The sequence below is a fragment of the Sus scrofa genome, chromosome 2 (genome assembly GCF_054392235.1).
Source record: "Sus scrofa isolate SSC_HxYL_T2T_F1_AM1 chromosome 2, Sscrofa_HxYL_maternal_Yorkshire_Landrace_v2.0, whole genome shotgun sequence".
Taxonomy (NCBI): domain Eukaryota; kingdom Metazoa; phylum Chordata; class Mammalia; order Artiodactyla; family Suidae; genus Sus; species Sus scrofa.
Window position 1 is genome coordinate 72,109,167 of NC_139384.1, and position 9,230 is coordinate 72,118,396.

General features: G+C 36.7%; 1 pseudogene; it reads right to left on the minus strand.

Annotated features, from left to right (window-relative positions):
- Positions 1-7,023: 7,023 nt before the first annotated feature.
- LOC110258520 (olfactory receptor 7A10-like) lies at positions 7,024-7,977 on the minus strand (annotated as a pseudogene).
- Positions 7,978-9,230: the final 1,253 nt, after the last annotated feature.

Below are 9,230 nucleotides of genomic sequence, written 5' to 3' on the forward strand. Positions count from 1 at the left end.
CCTCTGACCTGGGACCTTCCATCTACTACAGGTGCAGCCATTAAAAGAGAGCTAGAGAGACAGAGAGAGAGAGACAGAAAAGAGAGACTACAACAAAGGACAAAGTATGGGATTTTACAATGATAAACGGATCAAAACCAGAAGAAAGTATTACATTCATTAACATAAATGCACCAAAACAGGAGTATGTTAATATAGAAAGCAAATACTAAGAGATATTTTAGGAAGGAATTGACAATAATACAATAATATTATGGGGCTTTAACACTGACATCAATGAATAGATCATCCAGGCAGAATATCAATAAGGCAACAGTAACCTTACATGACACAACACACCAAATGGACTTAGATATTTACAGGAAATGACATCCCCCAAAGAAGGATGCACATTTTTTTTCAAGTGAACAGGGGACATTTTCTAGGATAGATCACGTTAAGCCACAAAAGAAACCTCAACAATTTTGGGGGGCTTGGAAATGATATCAAGCATTTTTTTCAAACCACACTAGTAAGAATCTGGAAAATAACCACAGAAAGAAAAAGCGAAAAGAACAATAATGTGGCAACTGAAAAAAATGCTAAGAAACAAATATGTCAATGAAGAAATCAAAAAGAAAATCAGAAAGTAACGTGAAAAATTCAAGTGGAAATACAGCATTTTGAAATCTGTGGGATACAACAAAATCAGTTCTAAGAGGGAAGTTCATTAGAATCAGGTATTCATCAAGAAATAAGAAACATCCTTAATAAACCACATGACCTACCACCTAAAAGAACTGGAAAAGGAAGAACAAACAAAGCCCAAGTTCAGCAGAGGGAAGGAAATAAAAATCTGAGAGGAAATAATTACAATGATGATCAAAAAACAATGGAAGAGATCAATAAATCCAGACACGATTCTTTAAAAAGGTAAACAAAGTTGATAAAAACTCAGCCAGTCTCACTAAGAAGAAAAGAGAAATGACCCAGACAAACAAATGACAGCAACAAAGGAAATGAAAGAGAAGTAACAACTAATACTACAGAGGTTAAAAATGTGACAATTCTTTGAATGTAATAAGCCAGCAAATTGGACAACCTAGAAGACATTACAAATTTTTAGATGTATACAACGAGCTAAGATCAAATCATGAGCAAACAGGCAATCTGATCACTGGTAATGAAATTGAATTAGTAATAAATAAAATTAAAAAAAAGTCCCAGGACCAGATACCTTCACAAGGGACTTCGAGCAAACATGAAAGAATTACTAATACCTATCCTCAAATAATTCAAAAAATCTGAAGCATATGCGACACTCCCAAATGCATTTTACAAGGCTACCATTACTCTGATATCAAAACCAGTTAAACATACTACAAAAAAGAAAATTCCAGGCCAATACCACTGATGACTATAGATGCAAATATCTCCAAGAAAATATTAGCAAACCTAATTCAACAATACATGAAGAGGAAAATGCAGCATAATCAACTTGGTTTTTTTTAAGTTTGACAAGGATATCTCAACATTGGCAAATCAATCAATGTGATACCTCACCTTAACAAAATGAAGGATAAGGTCACATGATCATCTCAATAGATGCAGAAAAATGATCTGATGTAATGTATCATCCATTCATGATAACAGTCTTCATCAAAGTGCATATAGAGGGAACAGAGCTCAATGTACTAAAAGTCATTTATGATAAGCACCCATCTAACATCATAATCAATGGTAAAAAGCTGAAAGACTTTCTCTAATTTCAGGAATAAGACGATGGTTCCCACTCTCACCACTTCTACTTAACGTAGTATCTGGAAGTCCTGGCCACAACATTCAGATAAGAAAAAATTAAAGAATACAGATTAGAAAGGAAGAGTTAAACCAGCCAATGTTTGCAGGTGACATGATGCTTTATATACCAGAACCTAAGGTATCCACCTCCAACTATTTGAATTAATAAATTAATTCAGCATGTCATGGGAAACCATATTAATGATCAGAAATATGTTTCATTTTTACACACTAATAATAAATTACCCAAAAGTTAAAAAAACTTTGAAAATTGCATTAAAAAGAATAAAATGCCTAGGAATAAACTTAACCAAGGATGAAAAAGCTATACTCTGAAAACTATAAAAAACTGATGAAGGAAATTGAAGATGATTTAAAAAAATGGAAAGATATTCCACATTCCTGAATTGAAAGAATTAATATTGGTAAAACAAACATACTATTGAAAGCAATATATGGATATAATGTAATCCCTATCAAAATATCTATGATGTTTTTACAGAACTAGAATAAACAATATAAAAAATAATGTGGAATGAGAAAAGATTCTCAATAGCTAGAGCAATTGCAAGTGAAAGAGCAAAGCTGGATTCATCATCCTCCCAAACTTCAAACTCTAATACAAAGCAATGGTAATCAAAGCAGCATGGTAGGATTTCCCATGTGGTACAGCAGAAACAAATCCAAATAGTATATGCGGATGTGGGTTTGATCCCTGGCCTCACTCAGTGGATTGGGTATTGGCATTGCTGTGAGCTGTGGTATAACTCACAGATGCAGCTCAGATCTTGCATTGCAGTGGCTATGCCATGGGCCAGCATCTGTAGCTCTGATTCAACCCCTAGACTGGGAACTTCTGTATATATCAAGTGTATCCATAAAAATCAGAAAGAAGGAAAGAAAGAAACAAACAACAAGATACTGGCAGAAAAACAGGCATGCACCTCAATGAGAGAGACTAGAGAGCCCAGAAATACAGCCACTCACCAGGGATCAATTAATCTAAAACAGAAGAAACAGACACATGTGTGGTTTCTGAGGGGGAAGAAGGAGGAAATAGGATGGAGGAGGAGTTTGGCATAAATGTCATTCTATTACATTTAGAATGGATAAACAATGAGCTCCCACTCTACAGCACAGGGAACTATATCCAATATCTTGGGATAGAACGTGATGGAAGATAGTATGAGAAAAAGTGTATATATATGTATAACTGGGTCACTATGCTTTGCAGCAGAAAATGACACAACACTGTAAGTCAAATATAATTTAATAAAAATAAAATTGAAATTAAAACAAAGTAGATAAGAATATTTGGAAAAGGCATTCTTCTCAACAATGGTACTGGGAAAACTGCACAACTAAATGTAAAAAATGAGATTAGAATATTTCCGCACACCATATAAAAGATAAACACAAAATGGATTAAAGACCTTAATGTAAGACCAGAAACCAGAAAATTTCTAGAAGAAAACATAGGCAGAACACTCTTTGACATAAATCATATCAATTTTTTTGAATTTGCTTTTAAAACAAAAGAAATAAAATCAACCCCACCACTCAACCTAGTTAGACTTAAAAGCTGTTGCACAGCAAAAGGATCCATCAACAATAAGACAAACTAGTAAATGGAAGAAAATATTTTCAAATGACAAGACTGAAAAGGGGTTAATATCCAAAATAGATAAAGAGCTCATACCTCTCAATATAACAACCAGTTAAAAATGGGCAGAAGATCTGAAAATAAATTTTTCCCAAAAAGACATACAAATGGCTAACAGGCACATGAAAATATGCTCAACATCACTAATTGTTAGAGAAATTCAAATCAAATTCACATCTGTCAGAATGGCCATCATCAAAATGTCTACAAATAACAAATGCTGGAGAGGGTGTGGAGAAAAGCCTTGTACACTGTTGGTGGGAATGCAAATTGGTATAGCCACTATGGAAAACATTATGGAGATTCCAGAAATGATAAAAATAGGACTACCATCTGATTCAGTAATTCCATTCCTGGCTATATATTGTGAAAAAATGAAAATACAAATTTGTAAAGATACGTAACCCCCAATGTTCATAGTAGCACTATTTGCAATAACTAAGGTATGGAAGACAGCCAAATGTTTATCAACAGATAAATGGAGAAAGAAGTTGTTCATATAGGATGGCATATTTCTTGGCCATAAGTGGAAATAAAAATCTTTCCATATGTAGCAATGTGGATGACCTTAGAGAATTTCATGCTTACCAAAACAAGTCATAGAAAGATAAATACTATGGTATCACTTAGAATGTAAAAAAATAAAAAAGAATGTGGATGCAAATATAGACTCACAGATCTAGAAGACAAACTTGTTGAGTGACTTGGTGGCCTAGCAGTTAAGGATCTGGTGTGGTCACTGCTGTGGCTTTGATCACTGCTGTGGTGCAGGCTTGATCCTTGGCCTGGGAACATCTATATGCCCTGGGCATGGCCAAAGAAGGAGGAGGAGAAGGAGGAGAAGGAGGAGGAGAAGGAGGAGGAGGGGGGCGGGGGGAGGAAGACGAGGAGGAGGAGGAGGAGGAGAAGAAGAAGGAGAAAACAAACTTCTGCTTATCAAAAGGGAGAGGGTATTGTGGATGGTCTAATTCAATGTATGATTAACAAATCAAATTGGTATATAAGAAATAAAGCAACAAAACTGTACTGAATACATCATGGAATTATAAATATTTAGGGAACATAATATGTAAAAAATGCCAATCACTATGCTGTTTCCTTGAAACTAATTAATATTTTAAATCAATTATAGCTTAATAAATTTTTTTTAAAAAAGGATGAAATCTTGCCATTTGCAGCTAAATGGATGTACCCTGAGTGCATTACACTAAGTGAAATAAATCTGATGGAAAAGACAAATACCATGTTATTTCACTCATGAAGAATAGAACAACAACAAAACACACACACACACAGTAAATAAACAAAGAAGCCAAAGAAAATCAAACATGTACATACAGAGAACTGAGTTGGTTATCAGAGGAAGTGGTAGGTGGGGAGGGTGGAATTGGTAAAGGGGATTAACTATATGGTAACTGATGGAAACAAAATTTACTGTATACAGAAATATAGACATAAGGTTGGACACATAAAACTTGAATAATATTATAAACCACCAACACTGCAATAAAAAATAAGTGAAAAAACCAAAAACCTGTATACTTTTGGTCTCATTTGCTTTTCTAGAATTATTCATCTGCTGAAAGTGGAAGTGAAAGTAAAGCTTTACTCAACTGAGTAATACTTGTGTTAGACTGTTTGTAGAGACGTCCCCAATTCTGCACCTTTCTCTGTAACCATGTCTTTTGCAATGTGATGGTGAAGTACCTTCTATGAAAAGGTGGAGTCAGTTTTTCCACCTTTGTATCTGAGCTGGATGTGGGATGTTTTATTTGATTTGCTCCCCAGGAATATATTCAAAATGATTTGCCTTCAGAGGAACTGGTGCCTTTCACCTGAACTTTCCTGGAACTCTACTCCAGAAATGGGAACAAATCCATATGGCCCATTCAGAGGACTGCAGGCATGTGGATCAGAGCCTGACCATCCCAGCCAAGGCCATGATACATCCGCCTACAGATAGCTGAGCGCCCAGAATATGAGAATGCTCATCCAGGATCAACAGAGTCTCACCAGGTGAAGTATAGGTGAATAAAGACACCTATGAGGATCTCAGCAAAGGTCAGAACAATTCAGCACTATACAATTCTGTTTTGTAATAAAGGCACAAAGACAAAACTTTTTTTTTTTTTGGTCTTTTTGCCTTTTCTAGGGCAGCTCCCATGGGATGTGGAGGTTCCCAGGCTAGGGGTTGAATCAGAGCTGTAGCCACCGGCCTATACCAGAGCCACAGCAACGCGGGATTCAAGCTGCATCTGTGACCTACACCAGAGCTCACGGCAATGCCAGATCCTTAACCCACTGAGCAAGGCCAGGGACTGAACCCGCAACCTCATGGTTCCTTGTCGGATTCGTTAACCACTGTGCCACGACGGGAATTCCCAAAGACAAAACTTTTACTTTCAGGACGGATTTTTGTATAGCAATAGTTTACTGATACAATGATAAAAATGAAATAATGAGAAGACCATTTTAAAAATCGTTTTTCATTTTTGGTATTTGCTTTAATATTTGAGAGAAAAATATGATCATTTCTAATTTCATGTATATTTCAGAAAACAATAGTGGAATATGACTTAATGGAGTTTCCCTTCCAGGCAACTAGCAAATTTTAGAAGAAAATGAATATTTGTGTAGAAACATTGGTGATCATCAAGCACATGACTGGGTGGGAATTCATGCAATCTAGCAAATCATGCCTTGAACATAATGATTAAAGTGATTCCTGATCAAAAAGAGGACATAACACAGATGATATTTACAATGTACACATTTCTCCTATTACCATTCTGTGTATCGTTAGGAAAGAGTGAGATATTTTCATTAAGAGCAATGGAAGTAGTCATTAGTAGGCAGCACTGAAAGTTTTTAAGCATGCACAGGACATAATCAATAAAAACACATAGAACAAGGCTACAACTCCAAAATATAAACCCCCCTTGACTTGAATATCTATATCACATAATTTAAGGGATAGATATACAGCATGAAAAATAAATGTTTTCTCAGTAATACAAAACATATTTTTAAAAATTTACTGGTCTATATTTAGCCCATGTACGATTCTAAAGACACATTACGTCAAACTCTTAGACTAGGAGTTCCTGTCCTGGCTCAGGTGAAAGAAAACTGACTAGCATCCATAAGGACACAGGTTCGGTCCCTGGCCTTGCTCAGTGGGTTAAGGATCCAGAGTTGCCATGAGCAGACATGGCTCAGAAATGGCATTGCTGTGGCTGTGGCATAGGCTGGCAGCTACAGCTCTGATTCATCCCCCACCCTGGGAACCACCATATGCCATGGGTGTGGCCCTAAAAAGACAAAAACAAAAAAAAAAAAAATTGAGAATAAATTTGAGAGTGTGAAAAGAACATGAAATGGAGAAACACTTGAATATGAATGAGATCACAGTTTAATCAAGTGAGTGACCTAAATTTTATGGAGGAGTTGAAGTCTAGGAAATGAAAATTCCAGGAAATAATTAGAAGGAGCAAGTTCTTTCACAATCTGATCAAAGAATCTGATAAAAACTGTGGATTTCTGGCTTTTAAGCTTTGAAATCTTCAACCATGTGGCCTTCTTCAGCCAAGGACAAGTGGTCACTTCATAGGTACCATTCTAAAGAATGCTTTCAGAGCCCTCTTTATGTCCTTGTTCCTCAGACTGTAGATAAAGGGGTTCATCATGGGTGTGACCAAAGTGTACATCACTGAGGCAATTACACGTGAGTGTGAACTGTGTGTATCTGCAGAGCTAAGGTACACCCCTAGGCTTGTGCAATAAAATAAGGAGACAACTGAGAGGTGAGACACACAGGTGGAAAATGCCTTATACTTCCCCTGAGCAGATGTGATTCTACGTATAGAGGAAACTATCTTAGAGTAAGAGTAAAGGATAGCAGAGAGGGGACCTCCACCCAGCAGCAATCCTGCAAAATACATCACCATGTCATTAAGAAAAGTGTCAGAACAGGCAAGGTGGACCATCTGATTGAGTTCACAGAAATAGTGAGGGATTTTCACTTTGTTATAGAAGGAGAGCTTCAACACCATTAGAGTTTGTAACAAAGAATACAGGACACTGATGATCCAGCTAATAAGAACCAGAATTCCACAGAGCTGAGGATTCATGATGACTGTGTAGTGCAGGGGGTGGCAGATGGCAACAAAGCGGTCATAGGCCATCACTGTAAGTAGGAAATCATCCAACCCTGCAAGCAATATGAAAAAATACATCTGTGTGATGCAGCCTGCATAGGTTATGACTTGGTTCTCTGTCTGTGTATTCACCAGCATCTTTGGGATGGTGGTGGAGGTGAAACAGATGTCCACAAAGGACAGGTTGGAGAGAAAACAGTACATGGGGGTGTGGAGGTGGGAGTCTGAGCTGACGGCCAGGATGATGAGCAGGTTTCCAAACACAGTGATCAGGTACATGGAGAGGAAAAGCCCAACAATGAGGGAGTGAAGTTCTGTTCTTTCTGAAAATCCCAGAAGAAGAAATTCTGAAACACCTGTTATATTTCTCAGTGTCATGTCGTGGATTTGACTACAAGGAAAGGATAAAAAAATGTGACTAATTTTCATGCAAATAGACATTAATCACATTATTGAAATGCTACTTTTTATATTCTGTTGCTAGGAAATTGATGTCAATATTTTGTCCTTGGATTTAACAATGAGTATATTGTTTTGGAAATCAAAATTTCCTAAAATGAAATTATGAGGTATTGATATGGCAAATAACGGCATTATCTATCTATCTATCTATCTATCTATCTATCTATCTATCTATCATCTTGTCATATGGTGACAGATGCTATGAAGGAAATAAAAGCTAGTGGGATGGAAAGAGTAATTTGGGACGGTATTTTTTTTTAAGGTGTTCAGATAAGACATGCAGATAAAGTGATATATGAAAAGAGACTCCAAGGAAAAAGAGCAGGGCCATGAATATTAGGAAAAATATGTGCGAGGCAGGAAAAACAGCCAGTGACAAAGCCCTAGGAAGGGACTTGTTTCAGATGTTCAAGTGGGGAGGATCATGGGCAGGAGGGAGGGTGAGGAGAAATGCTGCCAGAGATTAGATAGGAACAAGGTCACCTTCCTTCTGATGCTAGACTTCAAGTCACAAAGAGTCCCTCATCTATATTTCTCCATCACTTTATAAAAGTTTTGCAAGGCTGTCCTGCATGTTGAACTGCATGTCGTCTTTAATACCTTCTGTTGAATGAGGTCTGGTCTCTGTGTATAAGAATCCGACTTAACTTTACAATTCAAAACACACACATAATAAACCCTGGCTCCTTAGGCTGTGTTATTTCCATGTATTTTCACCCTAAACTATCCTGAATGAATTAGAGGTTGATACAACTCTAGTTGTTTTGATCAGATTATGTATAAATGGCATCCAGACATTCCAGTTTGTAATCTTCCCAGATACCGATAAACATGGTGCTTGATTTGAGTATGGTCATTTTATGCCTTGCATTAAAGATACATGAATTTTTTTAGTGAACCAATATGCCTGTATGCATATTCTCTCTATATATACATAGAGAGAGCGAGAGTGGCAGAGGCAGAGAGAATGGACATAAAAGAAATAGAGATCTAATAAACCCAAATGACCCTTGAGAGATAATAGCCAAAAAAATCTTCTTTTCTTCTTGTGACTTTTCAGGTGCTGTTATACTCCTTTGATGCCCAGGAGAGATAATTAAAAACATAAATTTATCCAAAGATAAATATCTTATGGTCTGAAATATTTATGGATTGTATGGCCCAAGAGA